At 43.2% G+C, this 27,488-nt stretch overlaps 1 protein-coding gene across 1 annotated transcript in view; it reads right to left on the bottom strand.

The window, feature by feature from the left end:
- The window catches only part of NRG1 (neuregulin 1), a 792,976-nt gene that overhangs the window by 224,980 nt on the left and 540,508 nt on the right, over nt 1–27,488 (bottom strand). The gene's annotated exons all lie outside the window — the stretch shown is intronic.

Here is a 27,488-nt window from a genome sequence, read left to right as displayed (position 1 = left end):
AAAGAAAGAAAGAAAGAAAGAAAGAAAGAAAGAAAGAAAGAAAGAAAAGAAGGAAGGAAGATAGATCGATGGATAGATAGATAGATAGGTAGATAGATACTCCCTCAAATATCCTAACTTCCCAGTTCCTCAACTTTTTCATTTCCCAGAACCTAGTCCTATATCCTACATCAGCTACACTCACAGATGGTCATACCCTTGATCTTGGCATCACTCCCATGTATTCCACTTCCATGGTGACGAACTCTGAAATTCTTTTTCATATAATTATGTTTCTGTCATTCTACCTTTCCCTTTTCCTCATAACATCTGCTGCTGTTCTCCCTTATTGTGATCTCAAATTTCTTCCCTCTCAATTATTTCCCAGATCATCACCTCTGCACTGAATATGCTCCTCTCCCTTCCCCAACTTGTAAACGTGAACCAGATATAGATCAGGACAACTGAAGATGGCCCAGGATGCAGTGGGGGATCTTGGCCTTTTCAAGCTAAGGTCTTTAACAGGTCTCAGATTGACTGAGGCAATGCCCATCCAGTGATTAAGGCTTAATAAGAAATGAGGCAGAGAATGGCCTCTTTACTAGTCAAAAAAAAAATTGATCTGGGAGGGAAGACCTTCAGGGTTTCTGGCCAAAATAGAAACAATTGCTATTTCCATTCATTCTCATTTTAGCTTAAAAAGGCCAAGGTCCCCCACTGTATCCTGGGCCATCTCCATTTGTCCTGATCTATATCTGGCCACTGGACCCAGATGGCTCCAGAGGAAAAAGTGAGGCTGGTGACTTTGCACAGCCCTCCCTCACTTAAATAGAATTCACTCACATGTCTTGGCAGCACCTCCCTGATGTCATGGTCCTCTTCCAGAATGAAGGATAAACAACAACAATAGAGGTGAACCACTTCAACTCTCCACTCTCTTCATCTCTTGAGTCCCTTGCCTATTGCCAGTATAACCCTGTGAAACCTAATCCAACCACATGCTGCCTTCATTCCCTATTCAAATGTCATTAAACAAAGCTGGAGAAAAATACAAAAGTGATAAAAAAAAAGTCCAATAAAAATTTATGTTGCATAACCTCAACTGGGCCCTCATTGTAGTAAGGCAATTGTTTTGACCTTCCCTAATTGATTCACTATCCCACACCTTATGGTGGATTCTCCCCCATTTCTAACCCTAATTCCTTTTCATCCCTTTGTAAATTTCCTGTGGCTTCCCCTGCCCAAAGCCTCTTAGTTGAGGTCTTTGCTTCAGTTTCATTGAAAAAAATGTTGAAACTATTCACCAAGAGCTGCCTCTTCTTCCCTATCAGCTCTCTTTTCTTCCTTCTTGGTCATCTCATATAATTAAAATGTCTTCTCCTAATATCTCCTCTTTCACCCATCTCACATGAAGAAAGGGCATGTTCCATGACAAGACAAATTTCTATAGATGCACTCATGATCCATTTCATTTTGTCTTCTCTGGTAGATTGCCCCTCTATTATCCCCACCCTCTCACTTTTCTTTAATGTCTTCTGGTACTGGCTGCCTCAGTGCCTACAAACATCTATGTCTCATACACACACACACACATACACATACATTTACACATGCATACACACAGACCACCTCATTTGACCCATTCCTTTCGGCTAGCCACTATCCTATAGCTCTCTTCCTTTTCATAGCTAAATTTCTTGAGAAGACCATCTACACTTATACTTCTTTTCCTCTCATTCTCTTAACTCTTCTTAACTTAGAACTCTTCTAATCTCATCATTCAACCCAAACTGTCCTCTCCAAAGTTATCAATTATTTCTTAGTTACCAGATCTAGTGACCTTTTCTTTATATCTTCATTTTTTTTTACCTCTCTTCAGTCTTTGACAGTGTTGATCACTCTCTTCTCCTTGTTTCTTCTCTCTAGGTCTTCATGATACAGTTCTCTCCAGGTTCTCTCCTACCTTTTTGAACATTCCGTCTCAGTCTTTTTTGCTGGATTACTAGTCATAGATATCCTCTTGGGCTCTGTCCTGGACCCTTTTTTTCTTCTCCTTTTATACTATTTTGCTTGTTGGTCTCATTAACTCATATAGATTCAATTATCGTCTCTATGCAGATAATTCACACATCTACTTATCCAACCCAAATCTCTCTCCTGACCTTCAGTCTCACATCTCCAACTATCTATTGGACATCTTAAACTGGATACCTCATTGTCATCCTAAAATGACTATGTCTAACACTGAACTTATTATCCTTTCCCCAAAACTGTTTCCTAATTTCTCCATTCCTATGGAGAGTGCTATCTTCCTCGTCACTAGGCTCTCAACCTAGTTATTACTCTTGACTCTTCTCTTTCTCACCCAGATCCAATCTGTTGTCACAAACTGTCAATTACTTTGACAGCATATCCCGGATATGGCCCCTTCTTTCCTCTGACTCTGCCACTAGCCTGGTACAGACTCTCATGTCCTCATGCATTCACTATTGTAACAGCTTTCTTCTTGACCTCCCTGGCTCAAGTCTTCACCACTCCAGCCCATCCTCTTCTTCTTGTTGTTGTTGAGTTGTTTCAGTCACACCCAACTCTTCATGACCCCAGTTGGAGTTTTCTTGGCCAAAATACTGGCGTGGTTTCTTTCTCCAGATCATCTTACAGATGAGGAAACTGAAGCAAACAGAATTAAGCGACTTGCTCAAGGTCCATTCTCTACTCAGCTATCAAAGCGATCTCCCTAAAGAACAGATCTCACCATGTCAACACCTTATTCATGACTTCATTGGCTCCCTGGTGGTTCTAGGTCAAATAGAAAATCTCCTGTTCGGCTTTTAAAGCCTTTCATAGTTGGGTTCTTTCCATATCTCTTACACCTGAGTACTTTCCATGTACTCTGAAATGTCTTGGCTCTGGCCTCCTTGCTGTTCACAGCACAAGACCCTTCACCTCCTGATTTGGGACATTTTTCTGGCTCTACCCCATGCTTGGTATTCTCCTCTGCCTCACCTTTTTCTCCTGGTTTTCTTAGCTTCCTTCAAGTCTCACCTAAAATCCCAAGTTTGGCGAGAAACTTTGCTTCACATTAGTGCCTCCCCTCTGGGGTTAGCTATAATACACACAGACACAGACACACACACAGACACACTTACACATACACATGCATGTATATATTTCTATTTTTAGATTTAGGTACATATGTGTATATATACATATACATGTATGTGTGTATCTTGTTCCTACACAGTTTTTTGCATGTTGTTATTACTTCTTCCATGTTAGATTGTCAGCTCCTTGAGAGCAGGGACTGCTTTTGTCTTTCTTTGTAGAGGCAATTGGTAGTATAGTGAATAAAAGCCCTGGGCCTAGAATCATGAAGACCTGAGTTCAAATCCAGCCTCAGACACTCACTAGCTGCCACTTAACCTCCGTTTACTTCAGTTTCCTCAACTGTAAAATGACTAATAGGATCAACTTCAGAAGACTGTTGTGAAGACCAAATGAAGTAATCATTGTAAACAGTGCTTAGCACAGTGTCTGGCATACTGTAGTCATTATACAGATGCTTATTACCTCTTTTCCTCTGATTCACATCCCCAGCACTTAGCACAGTGGTTGGCACATCTTGGGTGACTAATAAATTCCTCTTGACTTGACTTATACATTGAATACCTTATTACTCTTTTTCTTTTGGTTCAACTCGAGATAGGAGCCATCACCTAAGGTATAAGTAAAATCATCTAGGTCTGGAGCACTGTGTTGGGAGTTTAATGAGTCAAAAATGTGAGAATAGAGAGCCTAGGCTCATTTTGTTTCAAGAGCAGGCCCTCCTAGGACTGACCCTTGGACAAAACCCTATGCCCAAGCACAGAACTGGAAGGGGCTCAGCAGCCCAACTCCTTTCAGTTCAAGCCAAATGTCCTTCTCTTTATCTACCCATTGGTCTCAAGGCTGAACTCATAGAAAAAAACAACCCTGGGTTTCCTTCCACCTCACTTCTATTGACTCATTTATATTAAGCCAATTGTTTTCTGATGATAGTTTTCGTGGTCTGTATCCTGATTACACACAATATCCAAACAATGTGGTCTGAGCGAAAGACTGAATCCTGCAAGACAGTGATTATTTGGCCAATAATGACGTCCTTAAATGGGACCATCTGAATCAGCTGCGTGGTTCCCTTTGTTTATGTATGTACATTAAGATGTACCAGAAACCATTTGTTACATCATCGATTTTATGGACTCCAACAGTGGAACTTTAAGAAAATTCCAAAATGTGTAAACTGCCGCATTCAGGTTTATTTTTCAAAACTTCCTGAGGTTTTAAACAAGTAACCACAACACGCAAGAAATCAACACATGGGCCATGCTTCCGTCACACCTCAATAAAGTCCATCACTGGGTGACAGCATCATCTATTTCAAGCTGGAAGAGATCTTAGAGGTTATCCAGGCCCTTTATTTTATAGAGAACAAGACTCAGGCCCAGAGCAGAGAAGTACTTTGCTCAAGATCATATAGGTACCCCGTGACAGAGCTGAACTGCTGAGGGAATTAAAACAGCATGGGGTTAATTGTGGGAACTGAGTGGCCCACATCGATGTCATCTTGTGACTCGGTTCTGGAGCTAGCTCAGTTCCCTTTCTATTCAACTATAGGTCTAATCCATTTTTTTTCTCCTGTGAGAAAACCTTTTTGCATTGTTTGAACCTAGCCCTGCCTTGCTGGGAAGCTGGACCATCTCTACCTGCTACTTAGAGACTCTGGACTAAGGACCTAGGTAATGTTGACCAGAAACTGGGCAGATCCAAAGACTGATGCAAGTTATACATCACCATTATACATTCCAAGCAACTCATATGTCTTATCTGAAAACTGGCCCCATACTGGTCAGTTACTGTTTCCAGGTTCTTTTGATTGATTACAGACACTTGGGGGGGAGTGAGATACTCCTTTTTCTGAATTTAGGGAATTGCACCTATTTGTTCTCCCCCTCCCAACATAGAAAGTCCTTAATCTTTCTTCCAATAAGAAATCAGATGAACTCATTTTGTATCCTGGTTAATTGTTTTATTTTAGTCAATTGATCTTATTGTTTTTAATAAATAAAAATCTGTCTCTCCCAGGATTTGGGGTCCAGAGCCAAAGGTAAGGGGATCTGGTCCTGATTCATTATGCAATTGGTGCACATTGCTTAATAAAGCACAAGCTTAAACCCTTGTTTCCTCAGTGATTTCATCTTCCATCTGCCACACTGTGGACCCAAGTCCTTAGAGGGAGCATAATCAAATACAGATTTTCAAAAAAAGATGCACAAATAAAGCATTAAAAGACATTAAAATATGTAAAATAAAGATCACAGTGGATACCATTGGGGTTGGGATCAGGTAGAGCTGGGTTCAAATCCTGCTTCTCTAATTTACCAGTTGTGTGACCCTGGAAAAGTCACAACTTTTTTGGGTCTCAGGCAATTCCTGGGGGCTAATCTTCAGAGGTCTAGACAGGTAGAGGAAGTTGACGTACCAGGAGTTCCCCATGATGACCAAATTACAGATCCTAAAATGTCAAAGTAAGTATTTGTGGGCCACAGCCATAGAATTGATTGCTAAGAGCAGCCAGATTGCCTGGGACATGTTTCCATACTAGGTCTCATCCATATACAGTTTCCAGATCCAAAGCAAAGGACACAGTGTCCATGGTGGTGCATATATGGGGGCTTGCTATACAGGCCAGGCCCACCTGGATAGGGAGCTGTTCCCATCTGAAGTTAGCTTTTAAGGCCAAGGTGGAATGAAGCCAAAATACAGGGGCCCAGGGGAATACTAGCCTGTTCACCTCAATCAGCTATGCCAAACTGGAAATATGCCTCTTGATTTGAGCTCAAACTTTTCAGATGCTCAGTTCCAAACCTGAGCTTTGTTCTGCTTGGCCTCTCAGATGCTATTGTCATCTTGCTGCCCTCTGCATACACACTTTGCCTTTGGGCTCTGATTATGATCCACCTCCTTGTTCAAAGCTCAAATCACATACCTTGCTGCCTCAACTGACCCACATCTACATCTTCAATAATTGCCCCCTTGCCATGGAGAGCCCTGCTTCTGGTGGTTCCAAATCTATCCTCCCCCTAAAGCAAGAGCAAAAGGCCTTTGGTTCAGATGCCTGCCCACCCCTCCACAGGTACCCCTCCGCAGAACTAGATCACCAGAACCCATTCTGACAAAGGATAATTGAATGGAGACATTATTGTAACTACCAATAACCATCACATACAATAGCAATAACCTGAGAGTCACCTTGGATTAATGGATAGAGAGCTTTCCTCAGACCCAGGAAGAGCTGGATTCAACTCATTTAACCTTCTCAGTGTGTTTGTCAAGTCTCTAAAACTAAATGCTGCAGAGAAAGGTCAGCCTTTAATTGGCAGAGGGAAATTCTGCATCTAGGAGTTCTCCATATTTGATGCTGGGACCCCCAGGGGTCCTTGGTATAGTCAATAATATGTCCTTCTCTTCCCAAGTCCAGGATCCCTGGTACCCAGGGGCTGAAGAAAGCCCATCCATGAAACGTAAATTCATAGGGATGGACTTGGACATTGGAACCAGCTCCCCAGGCAGTCTTTCTTACATTCTGCGTTTTTCCTCTCTGTTCAGCCAGGGCAGCCTGATCATGGTATTCCACGCTCTTAGCCACTCTGTCTGGTCTCTTCTAACACCCACACTGAGAGGTAATAGAATGCAGGAAGTCCTAATATGCTGATTTGGAACCTGAAGAGACTTCAGAGGCCATCAACTCCAGTGATCTCTTTTTATACAACTGGAAACTGAGGCTTGGAGAGGCTGTCACTTAGCCATGGCCCCACAGGTAAGTGGCAAAGTGGGGATTTGAACCAAGGTCTGCTGACTTCAAATCCAATGATCTTAACCCTGAAAGGCCAATGAAAGGTTCCTTTCCAATGAGTGTTGTTTTTTGTTTTTTCCTGGCCAACTCAACAGCTTTTGTAATGGATTATAGACTGTAGCCGTTATCAGGTCTAGAGACAGGGCCTTGGCCTAGGATTTCATTGGCATAGGACAGTGGTTTTCTACCTTTTTACTCTCAGAACACCTTTATACTCTTAAAAATTATTGAGGACTCCTCCCACAAGCGTGAGTGATATGTGAGTTCTATCTAATGCCAACCATTGTATTAGAAACCAACAGATGCCACATTCATACTCAGTTCCTATGACCATGGCTTTCCTTAGCTATCCCAGGATCCCTGACAAAAGAGGAAGATGCTGTGCTCACCTTTTCTAGCCTCTCCAATGAGCCTGCAGAAATCCCTCAGGTGCTTTGACATAGAACTTGCCACAAAGCACTATGAGGGAGCCAAGGAACCAGGATTGGGGGAGGGAAAACTGCAGAAGTTGATAAGAGTGGGACAACTTCACAAGTTACAAAGATTGTTGGGAAATGCACAATCACTACAAATCAGAACTTCATTCATTATTTTATTGATTGCAGAATATTAAGAATGTGTTAATGATGCAGATTAAGTTTAAAACTATGTAGTGGCAAAGAATGGGAAATTGAGAGGATGCCTATCAGTTGGGGAATGGTTGAACAAATTGTGGTTTATGAATGTAATGGGATACTATTGTGCTATAAGAACTGATGAGCAGGTAGACTTCAGAAAAACCTGGAAAGACCTGTATGGACTGATGCTGAGTGAAGTGAGCAGAACCAGGAGAACATTGTGCACAGTAACAGCCATGTTGTGCAATGACTGACTTTGATAGACATAGCTCTTCTCAGAAATGCAAGGATCTAAGACAACTCCAAAAGACTTAAGATGGAAAATGCTATCCACATCCAGAGAAAGAACTATGGAGTCTGAATGCAGCTGGAAGCAGAGTCCTTTTCTTTTGTTGTTTTGTTTTATTGCTTCATTCTTGTGGTTCCTCCCATTAGTTCTAATTCTTCTTTACATCATGACTAATGTGAAAATATGCTTAGTATGAATGTATAAGTAGAGCCTACATCAGATTGCACACCATCCTGGGGGGGGCAGAGAAAAATTTAAAACTCAAAATCTTATGGAAGTGAATGCTGAAAACTAAAAATAAACAAATAAATTATTTTTTAAAAGAAAAGAAATGATGTGTGCACACTTTTTTTTAGAGGAGGGGATTAAACATTTGTTAGCACACCCTTGTATTGTTATATAAATATTGCTTGAGATCAGCAGCGGTAGAGTAGAAGGCTCAGGAAATTAAGTTACCACCATACTAGAGGACTGGTGATTATAAGTTAATACTGCTGTTGCTGCTGCTGCTGCTGATGATGATGATGATTTACTTGGTGCTTTAAGATTTGTGAATTGGCATCCATTGTACTTTACATCCAATGCTACATATCCATTATTTCATTTGAACTCACAACACCCCTAAGTGATAAGATCTCCATTCTCTTCCTATTGACTGGCTCCTTCCCTGCTATTTACAAATGTGTCTAAGTCTTCCCCATCCTAAAAACAAAACAAAACAAAAACAAAGAAAGAAAACCAACCTTCATCCTTGGTCCAATGGACACCGACAAAGTACTGTCTCATATTTCTCCACTCTATCATAGACAAACTAGGGGAAATGGGAAGGGGGGGGCTCTTTACATTCATCCCCTCCACTTCTTCTCTACTTTCTAACTCCTCCACTTCCTGCAAGCTGGCTTCTAACCTTACCACCCACTGAAACTCCTCTCTCTCAGTTCACTAATGGTCTCTAAAATGGTGAGATCTAAGAGCCTTTTCTCACCTCCTCCTTGACCTCTTGGCAGTATTTGATGCTGTTGACCACCCTCTCCCTCAGGATATTCTCTCCTCTAGGAGATTTTGGGATGTTGCTTTCTCTTGGTTCTTCTCCTGTCTGGCTGCTCCTTCTCAGGCTTATGTTTTGGAGGGGGTCATCATCCAACTTCTGCCCCTTAACTGTGTACATCCTTAAATCTCTGTCCTGCTTTCTCTCTTCTTCCCCCCCACAACATCTATCTCTCTGTGTCTTTATCTCCCTGTCTCTATCTCCCTATCTCTGTCTTTCTTTGTTTCCATTTTCATCTTAGTGCAAGTGACTCCCAAATGTGTAAAATAAAGGGCTTGGACCACACGTTCTCTGAAGTCCTTTACAGCTCTAACTTGATGATCTTCAGGTGGGATACTGAACTCCAGTCCAGCAGCACCAATTGCCTATTGAACATTTTGAAGTGGGCCTTCCATAACTATCTCGAACTCAACATATACCAAGGAGAAGTAGTCAGCCTTCCTCCCGAAATGGGCCTCTCTTCCTAACTTCCCTCCATCTGTTAGCATCACCATTATCTTTCCAGTCAGCCAGTGATATAGACTCACCCTCAACTCTTCCTTCTCCCTCACCCCATGTAACCAAATGACTCACCAAGTCTTGTCCATTTTACCTTGAGAACATTTCTCTCACATCCCTTCTGCTCCCCTCACATGTGTACCATATTGATTCAGGATCTAATCACCTCTCACCCAAACCATTGAAATTCACCTCCCATGAACCTTAAAGGCCTCTATGAATGTTAACTATACAGTATCATTGGCTGTCAACTGGTCTACCTCCAGTCTCTCCCTGCTACTCCAATCCACAGCCCAAAAGCTGCCAAAGTGATACTACTCAATAAGCCTGGAACATAGTAGGTACTCAATACATGTTTGTTGATTAATTTGGTATCAGTGTCCTTATCTGTCAGTGGGGTCAGCTCTAAATGTTTTGTCACTGCCAACATGGGCCCCAACTCCTGTTTGAAAATATTCTGGTGTTAGATACATGATCCCAACAGTAGCAGCCCATGCCACCTGAGGACAGTTTGAATTGTTAAGGGTTTTCCCTCCTTATATCAAGTCCTATTCTGACTCCCTGATATCTCTTTGTCCTGCCGAACCAAGTATTCCAAATGCTTTTGCCGTGCAACTGGGAGCATAGACAGGGATGGATGTCCCCCAGTGTACTTACTCTCCAGTTGTGGCCCTGCAATCCATGGTGGCTGTACCAGAGCTCTCCACACACTGTCCAGGGTGACATACCAGCCATGTCCTTGGGCCTGGGATCAGTCAATTAACTAGTATTTATTAAATATCTCCTACATGCCAGGCAATGTGCTAAGGCATCCCATTATTCCTTTCCCATGGATAGTATCCAACTGGCCATGTGTCTAATTAACAGTAAAAAACACATTCTGTAAGAACTACATCAATGTCATTTCCTTTTCATGCTGCTCCCGTAGGATCCTTGACGAGAACTGAAAGAAACCCCAGAGGTCATCCAGTTCAAATCCCTTACTGTGCAAATTAAGGATGTGGAAACACATTCAGAGAGGAGCAGTCACTTGACTAATGTCACACAGATTATAAGTCCAAGGCCAGGATTTGAACCTAGTCCTTCTACTTCCCTTTCCACTGCACTATACTGCCTCACACCTCCACAAGGCAAGGTCAGCTCAGCACAGTGCTATTTTTTAGGCAAAGTGGCCAAATAGTTCTCAGATTTCGTTTATTCTTTTAGGGGAATGAAATTTTAGTTCAAAGTGAATTCCTCCCCCTCCAGGCATTTAAGCTGCTCGGTCAGGTATAATACTGCTAGTCATCTTTGCTTAGTGAATCACTACAAATAATCCAATGTTACAGGTTTTAAAAGTGGAAGAGACCTTAGAACTTAGCAGATCATGTAGCCCAAGGGCATATGGCTGGCAAGTGCCAAAGCTGAGCAAGGAATCGGGTATCCTGGCTTGGAGGGCAGCCCTGACTCTCGCTTCCCTGACTCTGTGACAATTAACTTTATAGATTAGATTAATATCTCCTTAATGTTTAAAGGGGGGGAGAGGGGATGGAAAAAAGAATGGAGTGAGAGAAAAAAGAAAAGACATAGGAGGGAAAAGAGAAAGAAGGGAGCAAGAGAAAGGGCAAAGAATGTGTTGCATGCAAAAGCGAACCAGAGTGTTGTCAACAGGTGGAGTCCAGGGCCATCTGTACTATGGCCTCCCTAGGATGCAGGGAGGACAGGAGAGGGCATGGGAGAGGAGGTGCAAAGCACTGGATGTGGACCCAGTTGTGGTGGGACTGAGTGGTGCCACTACTGCCTAACCGGGGGACCTTGAGCAAAATCCTCCTACTCTTAGGGGCCTTGGTTTCCTCATCTGAAAATGAAGGTGATGGAGACATTTGCCATGGAAAGGAAGGAGAGGAAAGTGGTATAGAAAGGTCAAGGAAAATGTATTTCCTTCTTCTTTTTAGGACATGTTTGTTGGTAGAAGTAAGGAAGCTACTTGTGATGGAGAGACTGAAGATGTGTAAAGAGAAGAGAGAAATTGAAGGGCAGACTCCAAAAGAAGACAGGAAGAAGTGGGGTCAAGTGCATTCACTGGTCAAGGAGGTAGCCTTGGAAACTGTGAGTAGGTTCCCTCTTTCCTTGACACTGAAGAGAGAAGGAAAGACAAGATAACATAGAGAGAGCATTGGCAGCTGGTAGGAGGGTGTGGTGACAAGCAGAAAGGGGGGTACAAGAAGGAATGAGTAAGCTCCTCAGGAATGATATGCTCAGTCAGGTAAGAGACAAGATCATCTGAAGATAGGAAGCAAGGCTGGGATGGGTTGGAGCCTTGCCGGGCATGACAAAGGTCTTCAGGGAAGGAGTGCATGCGGGAATTCGCTAGGGATTTCACATGAATCCAAGTGATTCCAGGCAGTAGGGGAGGCCCAGGTGGGATGAGATCACAGGAGAGGTGGTGATCCCAGGAGGGGCTTTGGACTAGGATAGGCAGCCAGTGTGTGTGAGGGGGAATTTGGGCGTCCTGGCCTACCCTCACTGCCATCTTTCTCTGGGATGCTCACTGCTTAAGAAGACAGAAGTCTAGTCTGCATGAAGATTCCTTCAGGATTAGCATGAAGGACTTTCTTTGTGATCACCTAAGAGAATTAGAAAGGATATGACTGGTGCCACTATTGCATTGCTATAGGGAACTCCCAGGTGAGGAAACTTCCTCCATCATTGCAGGTCAGCACCTTCTCTGCAACTGTTTTCAGGGGTGGGGAAGATATATGCATATATGACTAAATACATGAAAAGAAAAGAGTAAAATGTCAGGATAGGAATTGGACTTCTGATGTCATTGGTGTGTGGAGCTCACCTGAGAAACTACAATGGCAGAGCAATTTCGTTAGGGACTTCTCTGCAACAAATTTCAGTCTTACTGAGTTGCCCAGAACAATGAGAATTTAAGTGACTTGTCCAGGGTCATGAAGCCCATATGTTTCAGGGGGAGGACTTGAACTCTGGCTTCTCTGGTTTCTGCAGTCACCATACTTGACTGCTGACAAACACACCCATGTCTCCCCAATCCTGAAAAAGACCCTCACTTAGTCCTTCCATCCACACTATCAGCCTATATCTTTTCTGTTCTTTGTAGAGGGCTTGCCGAGCCCTGTTCAGAGCTGCTTATCCACCTTTGGTGTCCGCCTCTCACCCAGCTCTCACCCAGCTCTCACCCATGGTTCCAATAAGCTCTAGTATGTGCAACTTGGTAAAACTGTCTCTGCAGTTGGGCCTCAAACCCATTGATGAGTTAGGGGGGTGTCTATCCCAAGCATGTGAAGACTTCCCCTGCTGGAACGGGCAGATGAGGACAATTTGTCCCAACAGCCATGAAGGCGGCTGAAGCAGGCACTGTGGAGTGTTTAGAGCTTGGTCAGACATCAAAGATACCAAGGTCATCCTCTGCATCCAGGGTTGTCACCAGTCATTTTGACTTTTGTTCTGTCACTGGACTTTGATGACTCTGCAAGAGAGAGTGAGGCTCACAACTTTGTGCAGCTCTGCCTCACAAATCCAATTCACAGGCAAGACATCACCCCATGATAAAATGAAGGACAAATAACTACAGCTAAACCACTAAGAAAGGCTGTCTATATTAGGTGTCACCACGTCCTCTCACTCTCTTCTTAACCCCTTACAATCTGGCTTCTGACCTTCTCATTCCACCAGCACTGCTCTCTCTAAAGTTGCCAATGATCTCTTAGTTGCCGAATCCAATGACCTTTTCTCAATCCTCATTCTCTTTGACTTCTCTGTAGTCTCTAATAGTGTTGATGACTCTCTCCTCGCTAATATTCTCTTCTCTCTAGGTTTTCTGGACGCCCCTCTCTCCTGGTTCTCCTCCTACCTCTCTGACCACTCCTCAGTCTCCTTTGCTGGATTCTTATCCACATCATACTTTCTAACCATTGGTGTCTCCCAAGTTTCTGGTATGGGTCCTCTTCTCTTCTCCCTCTTCACTTGGTGATCTCATGAGCTCCCAGGGATTCAATTACCATTCCTATGTTGATGAGTCTCACATCTACCTGTCCTGCCCCAGCCTTTCTGCTGACCTCCAATCTCACATCTCCAGCTGCATTTCAGACATCTAGAATTGTACGTCCAGTAGACATCTTAAGCTAAACATGTCCAAAACAAGTCATTATCTTTTTTCCAAACCTTCTCCCACCTTCTCTATTGCTTTTGAAGGCAATACCATCTTCCCAGTCCCCTAGCCTCACAACCTAGGAGTCATCCTGGGTTCCTCACTATCTGTCACCCCAATTCCCATATCCAATCTGTTGCTAAAGCCTACCAATTTCACCTCTGCAACATCTATGGAATACAACCCCTTCTCTCCTCTGACACTGCTCCCACTCTGGTATGGGCCCTCATCACTTCACACTTGAACTATTGCAATAGCCTGCTGGTAGGTCTGCCTGCTTCAAGTACCTCCCCACTCTAATTCCTCCTTCATTCTGTCACTAAAGTGATTTTCCTAAAGTGCAGGTCCAATCATGTCTCACACACACACACACACACACACACACACACACACACACACACACACATACAAACACACACTCAATAAGCTCCAGTGGCTCTCTATCACCTCCAGAATCAAATATAAAATGTTCTATTTGGTATTCAAAGCTCTTCATGACCTAGCCCCCTCCTACCTTTGCAGTCTTCTTACACCATAACCACCATTACCTGTTCTGCAATACAGTGACATTGGTCTCTTGGCTGTTCTGTGAACAAGTCACACTATCTCTCAGCTCTAGGCATGCTTCTCTGGCTGTCTCCCCCTCCTCTGCTCTGACTGCTGACCTCCCTGACTTCCTTTAAGTCCCTACTCAAATCCACCTTTTATAGGAAAGCTTCCCCAAGCCCTCTTCATTCCAGTGCCTTCCCCTCATTATTTCCTATTTATACTATATATAGATATACAGAGCTTGCTTTATGTGTGTGTGTGTATGTATGCTTGCATGTTGTTTTCCCCATTTGACTGTAAATGCCTTGGAGGTAGGAGCTGTCTTTTGCTTCTTTTTGTATACTCAGCACTTAAAATAGTGCTTGGCACTTAGGAGGCACTTAATAAAGGTTAATTTATTGATTAATTCATTGATTAATAATACCACACTTACTCTTTAGAAGTACCAAAAAGAGTCATGGACTATGGGCAATTGTCCTTTGGGCTTATAAGCTAAACACCCAGTATAATGTAGAGTTTATGTATTGTAATCTACAATATGCTCTAAAATTTTTAGGGGAAGGGAGAAGTTATTTCATTCATTATCTGCCTGGAAAACATTTAGTAGAATCTCTTTGCAATCAGTTTGTGGGGTTTTTTCTCTTTCTTTCCTCTTCATTTTCCTTGAGAGAGAAGGATTTCTTTTTTTTTCTTTGTGTATTATTAAAGACTCACCTATGAATCCTTTTTCAGAAATATACAAACTTTATGATGTTGTTTATTTTGGCCATGTTTCTCTTTAATTTCTACATGTGTCACTTCCGTTATAGAAAGAGGCAGCAAGAGGAGGAGGAGAAGGAGAAGAAGAAGGAGAAGGAGGAGCAGAAGAAAAAGTGGTGTTAGTGGTAGTTGTAGTAGGTAAGTTGCTGTCCATTATTTTGATCCAATTTTCTATTAGAGATTGACTGTTTCTGGATCCCACATTTTACAAAAGATGTTGGTTATTTGAAGAATGCTTAAGGAAGGCAACAAAGGTGGTAAAGGGTCTCAAATTCATGCATATGAGGGTCTACTTAAGGAGCTGAGCTTATTTAATCTGGAAAAAAGAAGGCTTTGTGGGGGAGGGGATTGAAATCTTTTTAAGTTTTTGAAGAGCTGTCATTAGATGCATTTGACGTATTCTGTTGGGTCCTAGAAAGCCAATGTAGGGTTAATTCGGGGGGAAATTTTAAAGGAGCAAATTTTGGCTTGATATCAGGAAGACTTCCTACCAGCAGAACTCTCTGGAATTGGAATGGGCAAGGGGTGGATCCCTCTTGCTTAATATCTTCAAATGAAGTCTAGACCACAACTTGGTGAGGATGTTGAAGTGGGGATTCTTACTCAGGTTCCGGTGGAACAAGATGGCCTCAGTAGTCCTTTCCAACACTGAAGGCAGGTGATTCATGACTCCTCCCCACCACCTCAGTCCTTCCTTGATTTATTTTCTTCTCAGAACAACACAAATGCATAGGCTATAACCCCTATCCCAACTCCCAATGTTGGCTAAACATTGTTTTCTAGTAGAAATAGTTATAATTTGAATCTAATGCTTAAGAGTAAAGGTAGTATTCTTTACTCATTAATCTGTAATAAAGCTTCAGGAAAATGTTTCCCAACAGACTGTCAGAGAGTAAAATATGCTGTTTCTGGAATTAGGTGCCCCTATTAAATGGCTTTAGCTGAGACCAAAACCAGTCATTACCAACCCCAAACCAAGACTTCAATGAATTGCTCGTCCCAAACATTTGGAGAAAACATTTGAGTCTGGAAGATGTTGACTCCTTTTTGGAGCAAAATCATCAGATTATCAGAGGAAGAGGTCACAATGTCTTCACAATCATTCATCAGGTAGAATGAAATGCCTGACCTGTCTGTTTCCTTCTTGGGACCTTGCCTTGTCACCAGAATTAACCACTCAGAATTTAGCCCCTCTGAAAAGGGAGAGTGGAGAAAGAGAGAGGGTATAGATGGAGAAAAATCCATTCTTTCTTCCCTCTTCATCCCAAGGTCAGTCATCTATATTTCCTCATCCCTAATCCTTCCATCTCCTCTGCCTTATCCCCTAGGAAGTCACCAGACAGTGGGAGAACTGAGATACAGATAGAGTCTACTCACTAACTCATCTGTGGTTCAGACTGTTTGCTGTTAAGGACTGGGTGGTGCAGGGAATTGGGAGTTTTCTCAGGAGTAGGGGATCTTCACTATTTTGTTTCATGAGCCCCTTTAGCAGTCTGTGGGACCTTATGAATCCTCCTCAGAATAACTTTTAAAATGTTTGTAGAAAATGACAAATTTCAATTAGAAGTTAGTAAAAATAAAGATGTATTTTTTGGTTACCATCTAGATGTATGGACCTCCTAAAATTGATCCATGGACTCCAGATTAAGAACCCCTATGCCTTATACCCACAAAAGACATTTCTCCAAAAACTGTATGTCTGGCATGAAAGCCCCATAGTTGTAGAGTTGGAAGGGATGACAGAACTCCCTGATACCAGCTTCTTCTTTATTTTACAGATAAAGAAACTGAGGCCTGGGTAAATGTGATATCCTGACCTAACCAAGGCAGCCCAAGTGGTAAGTGGCTGAGCCAAGATTTGAACCCAGATTCTCTGACTCCAAAACATCACCTTTTCATTCCACTTCCTCCTTCAGAGTGAACATCGGACTCTCGGGGATGGGGACAAACTACACAGTTCCTTTACTGCTCAGAACCCTGCTGCAGGTCAAGAGATGGAGGTAGCCCCTTTACAATGGATCTCAGTGGGGAAAAAGTGAGAATGAGCAGAACAAAGGAGTCACTACAAGATATGGACTATTATTTATAGAATAACAGATTTAGAGCTAGAAAGGACCTCGGGGTTCTTCTAGTCCAACCCCCTTATTTCACAGTTGATGAAACCGATGCCCAGAGAAATCCAATGACTTACCCAAAGTCACTGAGGTGGCAAATGGGAGATTGAGATTTGAACCCAGATCTTCTGATTCTGGATCCAGTGTTCTTCCCAGGCAATCCCTCCAGCTCTTTAAGATTTACCAAGCATTTTCATCATGAGAATCCAGTGTAGTATTATTCTTGTTCTCCCTACTTTATAGATGAGCTAACTGAGGCTCAGTGAGACTAAGTGATTTGCCCAGGGTCCAGGCTAGTAAATGATAGAGCTATAACTTGAATTCAGGTCTCCTAACCTCCACTGCAGTGTTCCTTCCACTCTGCTCCAAGCTTGATGATTATTTGAAATGTTCAAAAATTATTTGGAAGAATTCTCAAACTAGGGCTCTCCAGAATTCAAATTTCATATTCTTTTCACTACCTTTTATTGCCTTGGGGCTACAGGCTCCAAGTTGAGCAGAAGACAATGTCAGGAAATATCACTCTCTGCAAATTAATCTAAGAAGTGTTAATATTAAGAGAGAAGAGGTTAACCTCAAGCAAAATCCACTCAATGGGATCTGTGGTTGGCAAATAAACTTGAGTCATCAAGAGAGCAAGGTGTGTCTAAATGCTCATCAATATTAGAGCAAGTGCTTTGAGATAAGCTGAGTTCTTGAAAACTGTGGCATGTTCATACCCAAATAGAAGGATGGGGGTGGGGCTGGAGAGTAGAGGAAAGGACAGTCAAAGCCAAGGAGAAGTCTATTTCTCTAATACTGTTGAGGGTCAATAGTCCTCTGGCATTCATTACAGGAGGCAGCGTGGTACAGTGAATAGAGAGCTGGATTTGGAAACAAAAGACCAGAGACAGCATTCCACTTGCTACCACTGGGCATTCTCCTCTCTTGGCTCACTACCCTCAAGCACCAAGAGACTGGGCTCCTAAGTGGGTCCCCTAACAGGAGAGAATGCCCTGTGCTAGTCATTCCATCTAGCAGAGGTCCTATAATGATTAGTAGATGGGTCTCCTCAGGCCTCCTGATGAGGAAGCTAAAACTTGAATAGATCTACAATTCCTATGAGGAGAAGATGAGGATAGAAAAAATTCCAGACATGATGGACAGCCAATACAGAAGCAAGGGATGAAACGCCATGTATAAGGAACATGGACCAAGGCCTCCTGGGGAGGAAGAGAGAAACTTCAGTACACAACCCCATGGGGAAGAGGAGAGGCAGAGACCTTCATTCCCCAGCTGGGGAGGGGAGGGCAAGACAAAAATCAGGGCATTGACAGGTTAGGGAGGTGCCTACTTGAAGTCAATAGTAAGGCAGGGAAAGTAAGTGTATTAGCCAATAGATACTGATTTGAATGAATTATTCTTGCCAAGTAGGTATTAGTTCAGTTGCCAGTTCACTCTACATTTTAGTCCTCTGGTGAAAACCCTGGTTGCACTGTTGGTGTTTTCACTGTCCAAAATTAACAATGACACCATTCGCTTTGAGTCAATACTGTGCTTCCTTCCTTTTCAATAGTTCAAGTTTTGAAGTTTGGAGCCATTCATTCACTTATGTACTGGCAAATGTGCAGTGGCCCAGCTGCCACAGGAGTGGCCACTAAATGATGGGACCGAATTCCTTTGGCTTATTCATTCAGTTAGGACTGGAGATTATTTTGCATAAAAAATCCATTGAGGGGACCAAATTCATATGACAAGGAAAACAAATATCATTTCCCTCATCAGATGTGGGAAGTCACTTCATGAGGCAGGATGAAAGGTAGTTTCAAAAAGACCTTGCCACCAATAGTGTACTCAGAAAATATAAGTAATGATGCTGTTTTTATCGATAAGTCATGGAAGGAAGCTAGATATATGATAAATGACAACAGTGGAACACTGCTGCATTGTAAGAAATGATGTGAAGAGTTCAGAGAACCTTGGGAAGAATTACTCAAACTGATGCAGAGCCAAGTAAACAGAATAGGGAGAACAATAATAATCATATCATAAAGGGACCGACGCTGAAAGATATCTAGTGACCAATGAGACATCAGAGCGCTGATGGTTGAAACATGCTTCCCATTCTCAGGAGAGAGCTGGTGAACTCTGGGGGCAGAAGGAGGTAGAGTGAGCAATATGCTAATGTTTTTGTTTTCCTTAACTGTACTAGATTACAAGGGAGGATTCCAGTGGGGGTAGGGGTGGGAAATGACAGGAATTTGTTTTTAAACAGCAAAACATGCTTTTTTTTTCTTAAAATGTGAATCACAGAATCTCAGAGTTAGAAGAGACATCTATTCCAACCCACACGTGGAAGGAATGCCCACTTTAGCATTCTAGACAACCTGATAAATCATTTATGTCCTAGGCACTGGGGGCATTGGAGATGTGAATACAAGCCAGCAATATTGTATCTGCCCTCAAGGAGCTTAAGTTGTCATGGAAGAAGATAAGAGAAAGGAGAGATGGAAGAGGAGAAGGTTGTCTAGATTAGGTCAAGTCAGTTAGTGAGGAGCTGAAGTCTGGTGAGTGAATCAAGCCTGGGGCCCCTCAAGAAATGGTGGTAAGAAAAGAAAGCCATGAGTTAGAGAAGAGGCAGAATGGTGTCATCAGTGAAAAGAGGGCTGAGCTTGGAGTCAGAAAGACCAGAGTACAGCAAATCCCATCTCTTGAACTTACAGCTGCGTGATCCTGAGCAAGTCACCTTCTCTCTCAGTTTCCCTGTCTGCACAATGGAGATGCTCCTTCCAGGACCTGGTGGGGTTCAGCTGAGGAAGGTCCAGCAGTCACTTTACAAACCTTAAATCCTGACAAAGAAGCTAGCCATCAGGAAGCCCCCAGCAGAAAAGGGCTTTTTTCTTCTTTTGTTCATTTGCATCCTCTGAAAAGACTCTCCCAAAGTGACAGCCTGGGCTACATTTACAACAACTTGTCTTTGTTCCTAGGAAACAAAAAAGGTTCAGTATTTGTAGGCAAGTCTTGGCAGAGAGATGTGGTGAATCAGCTCTGCTCACCTGCCTGAGTGGGGATGTATGCGCTAACGTGGGGAAGTGGGAATGTCTTAGAAAATCCATCTGCTCAGAAATATCTCATGGAGCCAGCCCAAGAGCGCACTCATGCATTCTTTAGCAGAGAGAAAGGAAGGACTGTAACGCTGGAACATTCAAAACACTTTCGGGAAAGCAAGCCGTGGAGCTGGGTTTGACTTAGACTCCTTAGTATCTGAGATTCAGAGTAAAAGGGGACTTCAAGGTCACCTAGTCCAGCTCTCATCTTACAGATCAGGAACCTGAGGGGGCCAGTGACTTGACAGCCAGGGGACAGTTGATAGAGCCCAAGAAGACCTGAGTATGAATCTTGCTTCAGACACTTCCTAGCCATGTGACCCTGGGCAAGTCACTTAACCCTTCCCAGTCTCAGTTCCCTCATCTGTAAAAATGGGGGTCATGAATAGCACCTATGCCTCAGGGTTTTTGTGAGGATAAAATGAGATAATATTAGTAAAATACCATATAAGTGCTCTCTATTATCATTATTGCCCAAGGTCACCTGGGTAATAAGTGGCAGACCCGGGATTAGAACCCAGGTCTTCTGACTTGATGTTCAATGATTTCGGTCATGTACAATTCCTCATGACCCCATCTAGGGTTTTCTTGGTAAAGATACTGAAGTGGTCTGCCATTTCCTTCTCCATATACACATGAGGAAACCAAGGCAAACAGGTCCTCTGACTAGAGATCTCATTTTCTTGTCCACTCTACCATGTCATCTTCAGTGCTTTGAAGATTTGTGATTCCATCAGTGTGGGTTATCTTCTCCTTAATGGAGGTCAAAATCCATCTATGTCCTAGGAAATGGTCTCAGAGAGTTGCTGATCATCTTTGACCTTTTGAATTCCCAGCCTCGTTCACATACCTCTCCTTTATGAATCTTTCCCCATCGCCCTAGTTGGTAAAGCTCTCGCCCCTTAGGGAGATGTATCTGGGTGGGCATGCATCTCAGACCTTGGTGGGATGGTCCTCAGAGAGCAGACACAGTTAATAACTGGGTCCTGACTTTGAGAGTTGTGCTGGTAGGTATAACCATCAAGAGTCCATGACTACTTCTTAGGTTATGGCAAGGCATCAGAGAAGAGCCTTATAAAGTCAGACTCTTCAGAATTCCATTTAGATTTTCTTTTCCTTTGTGACTCACTGAAATCAGATTGGGGCTTAAATGAAGCAATAGTGAACAGCGTAGGCTCACTAGTCACAGACTTTTCCATTAGGGAAGGCCATCACCTGGTAGGTCAGTAATTACCTCCACACATTCTGCAGCAAAGTCATCCTTTCTGCCCCAGAATGGGATGGAAAATGGATGCCAAAGAGAGCCAGAGAAGTGGAGGCACATCCAAGCAGAAGAAAGTGGGTGGAGTGGGAGGAATGCTGGATTGGGAGTCAGGATCTGGGTTCAAGTCCCCATACAGTATAAAGTAGGCAATATTTTCCTTGTGTGCCATGGCTGAGAAAAGTGAGACCCAGAAAGGCTGCATGAGTAGTCAATGGTAAGGAAGGCAACTGAAGTCAGGTTCTCAAATTCCAAATCCTCATGAGCACTCATGGGTTCAACTATCACCTCTATGCTGAAGATTCCCAAGTCCATCTCTCGATTCCTTGCTGGTCTCCAATCCTGACCCTCTGTCTTCCTACATGACACCTCCACTTTGATGTCCTCCAAGTGTCTCTGACTCAATAGATTCCAAAGAGAATTCACTCTCCACACCTCTAAACCAGGGCTTCCTAACCTGTGTTGGAGGCCTACAGACTGATTGGGGGTGGGGAGTGGGGGAAATGAGAAGGGAAGGCTAAAAGAGAAGAGGAAGTGGAAAGGGGTAGGGGAAAGGAGGAAAGGGAAAAGGAAGGGGAGTTAATTACTGAAGTGCACGTATTCTGGGGATCTATTGACTCCTTAAAAAAAGCCTATCAGTCTCTATCTTGCCCTAGCATGAGTTTACTGTTTATATTAAATGCATAAAAGCAAGTTCTGGGAAATGGCATGGGGGAGTGTCTGAGCCTGGGGGGAGGGGGGCCTGCAGCTGGAGCTCTTCCCCACTCTCACCCTTCTGTTGGCATGCCCAGATAAGACGAACTTTCTCTTTATTGCTGTACAGACCCAGATTCTTTGACCCCTTTTAGGGAAAGAATCTACTTGCTCAAACACGTTGGGAAATAGTTTTTTTCTGTTTTTTTTTTTATAAGGGAGCCACTAAAAATATTGGAGGCAAAACAAAACACCCCACAAAACAAAAACTTGCTAACTCTAGCAAACAATCTAGAAGAGAGACCCAAAGCTGGCCAGTGATTAGTAGTCCTCAATGGTGTTATTATAAGCATATCATGATGGGCTCGTAAATGTCTTTCTCTATTTTTAGAAAGTGAAAAATCGTCCTCTCCCAACTTTCAAATGCTCCGAGTTGTTCCTTCTTCCTCACTGGCTACTGGAGTCCTAAAAAACACATTCTCCTCGTTTCCTATTCAAGACCAATAAGGTAGCCATGTCTCTCTCTCTCTCTCTCTCTCTCTCTCTCTCTCTCTCTCTCACACACACACACACACACACACACACACACACACACACACACACACCCCTGGGGAAACTACCTGGGAAATACACCAAGTTGGGAGAATTGCTGATCTCACAGAGCTGTAAAATGCCTAGATCAGCTCACCCAACTCAAAATCTGGTTTTAAGAGCATGATTACCCCTAAGCCAAGTGACCTAAAGATAGAACAGTAAATATGTTAACTACCAGGGAAACTGGCCTTTGTTTGTTGGTTGGCGGTATCTGGGATAAGGGCGTTTTACATCATAATTGGTGTGCCATAGCCACGTGATCCCCTCTGGGCTACTCCCCCCATCCAGATGTGTGCTTGTGGCTCGGTCCACAGAGGGGGCTGCTAACCTAGGTTTTAGGAAACTCTGTGGTTCCATGAACCCAATAGTAAACCCCAAAGCCTTGTCTAGGACACTTCCCATGAGCAGTTAGTTAGCAGATGACGTTAATTCTTAGGGATGGCAAGTACTTGAGAGTTACATATTCTGCTCCAATGGATTAAGGCAAACAGAGATAAAGGACCTGCCCAAGGTGGCAAAGCTCCTAAATGTCTGAGGCTGGATTTGAACTCAGGTCTTCCTGACTCCAGGCCCAGCATTCTATCTATTGAGTCACCTACTGCCTCCTTTCTTGAGAGTTACTAAGAATAAGAACAGTCTTCAAAACCCTCTCCCCACACCCCTCTTAGAACCCTGATGCTTGCTGTCACAATTACGAAAAGCAATCATAGAAAGCACTTCCTTAGTCCACCCACAAACTGAGAGAACAATGTTAGTGAGACACACCGGGAAGGAAGGAGCATGTGGGATGGCCCAGATAGCTCTGCACTCCAGAACTGATTCACAACCAAAGCCCATCTTCCCTGGACTTTAGCTTCCCTAGATTTTCTTTTCATTTATTTTTAGACTTAAAAATGTTAGTTTTAAAGAGTCTGGATAACTGACAAGAAGAAAGTAAAGTGGCAATGTTAATACAGTGAAAATGTTTAGCGATTGATTGAGGCCTTTTGCTTTTATGTGTAATTTATTTCTTAGTTTATTAATCTCTGCCTTCTTTATTCAAAAAAATCGCCTTTCTAGCGTCTACATATATTTGGTGTTATGCTCTCTGAATGTAAGGAGGTGAGGAAAATCTTTTCCTACCCCTGTTACCTCTAATCTCTAGAGCAGCAACGGTCAGTCCTTTATTCTGTTTCTTTCTCTCTGTCGCTCTCTCTCTTTATCTCTCAGTCTCTGTCTCTGTGTCTCTGTGTCTCTATCTCTCTGTCACTGTCACTGTTTCTGCCTCCTCTGTCTCTCTCCTCTCTCTCATCTATTTCTCTCTCTTCTGTCTCTCTCTCACCTACCACATGGTAAGAGGATACCTGCTAAGGATGGGGGAGGGGGCAGACAGGGAACAGGGTGAATGGTCTTTCCATTACACATGCCCCAAAGCATGCCCATCAAACCTCCACATGCATTGGTGGCAGGCAAAGCATCCTGGGCACACTCTAAGGTCTGGGTCTGAATTGCCCAGTCTCATCCACTCAGAGGGCCAGACTCCATGACCTCTAACATCCCTGCTGTCCCCAGTCCAGTGCTCTAAGCATACTTCCAAGTGTCCTGCAAGCCCCTCAAAGCTTTCGCTTGAGCAGAATTTGGACCCCCTTCCCTTCTGTGCCCTTCCTCTCCCTATTGATGAGGGTTAATGAATCTGGCTGACATTGAGGTGCTCACTGTCACTCCTTTGACAAACTTTAGTTTGGGGGCCAGCTAGGTGGCCCAGTGGGTAGAGCACTGCTCTGGTGTCAGGAGGACTTGAGTTCAAATCTGACCTCAAACACATGCCACTTATTAGCTGTGTGACCCTGGGCAAGTCACTTAACCCTCATTGCCTCCAAAAATAAATTTAAAAAAAAAAAACAAACTTTAGTTTTTAGACAAGAAGTCCTTATAGTCAACATACCCCAAAGGCATAAGATAACTCAAGTGTGGTTGTCTCTCCCTCTCTCAGACCCAAATACCCAGTAAGATCCAGAAGCAACTTCATTGGTTAGAAGTATGGGAAACCAAACCATAATGCCTGTAGTGATTTCTAGTTGTTCAGGAATATGTATACTGGGACAAGAGAAGCTTTTGTTCTACAGCTAGAGGCAGAAACATCTAAGCCACATTCATTCATTCATTCATTCATTCATTCAATGATCATTTAGTAACTTCCTCCTATGTACAGGTGCTTGTGTTGGGCCCTGGGAGGAAACACAAAACTTATTAAAGTCAGGCTGCACAGGAGCCCATAGCCATTGGATCAGAGATTGCTCTGCACAGCTTATGAGGGGATCGATTTGTCAGATGGCCCACAGATTTGGATCAAGAGAAATTACATCTTTATTTTCACTAACCTTTGGTTTCCTTTGTAATCCTGTGTATTTGATTGTATGCTTTTAAAAACATGATTCTGAGAAGGGGCCCATAGGCTTCCTCCAAGTGGCAAAGAGGTCCAGGACACAGAGGGACCAGAAGCATTGAACTATATAAAATCCTATGTAATCTGTGATCTAGGGGGAATGAAGGGAATCAGTTAAAGTTTACTACCTGTGTAACCTTGGCCAACTCATTTAACTGCCCTCAGTTTCCCCATCTTGAAACGTGATGGTTAGATGGTTAGATTAATAATCCAGTATAATTTTGTTTTAAAATGTAAAAATCATTCTTAGCTCATAGATCACCCAAAAGCAGGTGGTAGACTGGTTTTGCCCTGCAGGCCATAGTTTGCCAGCTATTGGATTAGATGGTTTCTGAGGGGCCTAACATGTAGGGTGTAGGAGCCTATGATTCTATGAATCCACCCAGCATCATAAATGCATCATAGAGGGTAGAATTAAGTGCTCTGTGAGTTGTAAGGGGTGGGGTCTTTACCAATTGAGGGGAGCAGGGAAGACTTCTTGGGGGAGGGAGCAGTTGATTTGGGCTTTAAGGCACAAGTTTAAATGACAGAGGGTCATTTCCAGTGTTTTCTGCCTGCTCCCATCATCCATGACCAATACTATACAACTGGGAAATGGCACAGATTCCAGCCCTTTCCTAGCCTTCTCTCCCTCTTCCCAGACCCCTCCCACAGTGAGAGCAACTCTCCCTCATCTGATTTCTCTGAGCAGTTTCCCTGGCTCTCCTGTGCCCCAGTCACCCTCCAACCTGGATCATCTTTGTTTGTCACGTTGTATCCCCCACATCAGACTGTAAGCTTTGAGAAGGCAGGATTATGTCCTTTTTCACTGTTCTATCATTGGTGCCTAGAAGACCATTGCATAGAATGACTATTTAATTTAGTCATTGTTTGTTCAATTGAACCCATTGGACAAACACAGGAGAGGGCAGGATTGCCTGTAACCAGTGGTGTGCTGGCAAATGACATACTTTTAAGTTCAATTTGCATTATTAACAGTTTCTCCACCACTTTCTGAAGTCTAGAGTCCCAGGGGTAGGGAACCACACATGTGGCCTTCTAGGTCCTCAGGTGCAGCCATTTGACTGAGTCCAAGTTTTACAGAACAAATCCTTTTATTAAGGGGATGCGTTCTGTGAAGTTTGGATTTAGTCAAAGGACCACACTAGAGGACCTAGCAGGCTACATGTGGCCTTGAGGCTGCAGGTTCCCCACCTCTGTTGGACGATGAGCAATCAAGCCTTGATATGTAGAATTTGTCAATGCACTGGGTGTAAATGCTCCAACTGAATATTTAACAACCAGCTCTCTGGAGCCAGTTCCAATCTGCTCTAGCACACCCCTGCTTGTAACTGAGACCAGAACCAAGGTTTCTGATGACTGATAGTGGATGGAGAGGGGACCTTGGCCTCATTGATCTATTCTTTGACCCACTGGGCCCCAAGAGGATCTTTGGGAAGTCCCTCTCCCTCCAGAGCCTCTTGACAAAGCCAACCTGTGATGTTGTGTGAGCCAAGACCAGGCCACAGGCATCATGGCAGTCCTCACACAGTAGGCAAATATTCCTGATCTTGATTTGTTGAATTGTTAACAAGCTAGCCACGAGCTACAAGAAGAAAGCAAAGTCAGGCTGCTCGTCAATGCCCGTGTTTCTGCAACAGTAAAGGATTAATCGATAAGAATTTGTTAAAGGGCCTACTATGTGCCAGGCATCATGCTAGGTGCTAGGGCTATACAGAAAGGCAAAAGACAGTACCTGCTCTCAAGGAGCTTCCAGTCTAATGGGGGAGACAACTTGGAAACCACCATGTACACACACAAAAAATGAGTACAGTGGAAATGGGAAATAATCATGTGTGTAATCAAATTCAGGGAATAATGGGAAGTTTGCTTCCTTTCCCTCCCTTTCTCATTACACAAGGTGCTTCAAGGATATACAGTCATAGTCATGGGTGAAGTTGGTAATAGGGATAAAGAGTTTCAAGGAGAGCTGCAGGGAGATGAAGCATCAGGTGAGAAACATTAGATTATTGACCAGACAGAGAAAATAGAAAGACTGCATAGAGCAGGGCTGGGAATTCAGTCAAAGGGCCACACTCAAGGATCTAGAGGGCCACATGTGGCCTTGAGGCTGCAGGTTCCCCACCCCTGGCATAGATTATGGTAGCCTTCATTTTCTATCAGGGACATGTAAAGGAGACGAAGAGATGAGAAGCAATGGTTCCCCGAACTTTTCACAGTGTTAGAACCCTTCATTTAAAAAAAGATGGCAGATCCCTTGTAGTAAAATCCTCTAAAAGAATTATTTTTATTGTGTATTAACAAACAATGTAAAATTCACTAAAACAACAGCACCAACAACTTGGGATGTTGGGATATTTATGGGTGTATGTGTATATATATATATATATGTATATATACATATATATATATATATATGTATGTATGAATGCCTACTTTTCTGGATATATGTATGTGGATGTCCAGTTTCCTGGGTACAATACACAGATACCCAGTGCTTTTTGGTTAAATATACATGAATGTCC

The sequence above is a fragment of the Vombatus ursinus genome, unplaced genomic scaffold (genome assembly GCF_900497805.2).
Source record: "Vombatus ursinus unplaced genomic scaffold, bare-nosed wombat genome assembly UNPS02010193.1, whole genome shotgun sequence".
Classification (NCBI taxonomy): Eukaryota; Metazoa; Chordata; class Mammalia; order Diprotodontia; family Vombatidae; genus Vombatus; species Vombatus ursinus.
This window is presented reverse-complemented; position numbering and strand designations above follow the sequence as displayed.